We start from the raw sequence: 1,659 nt of genomic DNA on the forward strand, positions 1-1,659 counted from the left end.
ATATAAAAGCCAAGTACGGCCAAGGATGGAATACTGCCGCCATATCTGGGCAGGAGCTGCTAAACACAGCCTATCCTGCCTTGACAGAGTACAAAATAGACTTCGTAGCTTAGTGGGCGATGCCCTTTTCTCTACCCTGCAACCTCTCTCCCACAGAAGAGACGTTGCGAGCCTATCCTTGTTTTATCGTTATTTCCATGACAGGTGCTCGTCTGAACTCCAATCTCTGGCCCCCCCTCGCCAATCTTTCACGAAAAATACCCGTCTAGCTGAATCCACTGTGAAAAATTTCCCCCACTCTATATCTGTGTCTAAATCAAAACGTGGATTCCATGAACAAAGCTTCTTTCTTAGAACTGCACGCCTGTGGAACTGTTACGTCTGCCTGCTTCCCACCGGACTACAACTTGGATGTCTTCAAGTCCAACGTTAACAAATTCCTAATGAACCGCCCCCTTAAGTAAACACTTCATCAAATCTCCACACTAACGTAAAGTACTTGCAATAACCCTTATCCCTAAGTTGATTCCGGGCCTTGATAAATGGTGATCACTGTGTAAAAAAAAAGATTATTTGTTTAGCGTGCGAGAGATTAAAAAAAATCGTTGTTCTACCTTTTTTTATTGTCTGTGACGTTATAAGATTGTGTTTTGTATGATAATACAGCTTGCCATCATGTCTTGCTGTGTTGTGCATGGATGTGTAAGGATAAGATTGGAACACGTGTGTTTGGTTGGTAAGAAATTTAGAGATTAAGTATGATTAAGCGGAGGGAGTACAGACCTACGAGTGAGAGGTACTTGGAAGGAATAGGAAAGGATTTCTGATTTTGATTGTATTATCAGGGTAAGCGCGTACGCAGACCCCACATTTAAAAATAGCACGCCCGAGTCGTCCACATTTGGGACGATCGCAAAGGTCAACCCAACCGCAGTGCAATGGATGGGCCTCGCTCTGGGGGAACGACCTTAATGATCACTGTTACTCCTACGTAAGGTAAGGCTATTTATTTGCTTCCCCACTGAGCAAATTAGGCACAAAGCCGTTTTTTTAATGTGGAGAGAGAGAGGGTGGAGGGAGGAAAAAGGGAACCGGGCCTTATTTACGTAAGGTAAGTATAATTGTTTATGTGGTGCCTACCACTGTTTTTATATCTTCTATACTAACCACCGACAAACACCAATAAAAAACTAAAATACCTCCATATATTTCGCACCAATATCAGTATATCAAAACTTTTTCATTCACTAATAACAATAATCTATAACAAATAATTAACTATCATTTAAACGTACCAACATTTTTACAAAATACCTCAATTCTTAACAAAACTTTTACTATAATATTCAATGTAAAGGTCGTTTACATGTGAACAACATAAATTCATAACCTTTTCAATGAGAACAAATACAAACGAATGAAAACTTTTAGAATTCAAACCAAAGCACTAACAAAAACAACCACATATTTATGTAAGTTAATCGAACAGTTTTGTATGTCATTAATTAGCAATTCTACAGTTTAATCAAGACATTACAAAATGAAAATATTGATAGAAAAGTGTTATAATTTACGTACCCGTTATGGAATGAAGTTCTCCGAAGAAATAACTTAATTTGATCAAGTATATATATTTTTTACAGAGGAAAATCAAATTTT

The 1,659-nt window shown here is 38.0% G+C and overlaps 1 non-coding gene across 1 annotated transcript; it reads right to left on the minus strand.

The window, feature by feature from the left end:
* Positions 1-841: 841 nt before the first annotated feature.
* Positions 842-1,004, minus strand: LOC145271621 (U1 spliceosomal RNA). Its single transcript, XR_013866026.1, has one exon. It is a non-coding gene; the product is annotated as a U1 spliceosomal RNA (small nuclear RNA).
* Positions 1,005-1,659: the final 655 nt, after the last annotated feature.

This window comes from Euprymna scolopes, chromosome 46 (assembly GCF_053919585.1).
Source record: "Euprymna scolopes isolate OS-2025 chromosome 46, ASM5391958v1, whole genome shotgun sequence".
In the NCBI taxonomy this organism is placed as follows: domain Eukaryota; kingdom Metazoa; phylum Mollusca; class Cephalopoda; order Sepiida; family Sepiolidae; genus Euprymna; species Euprymna scolopes.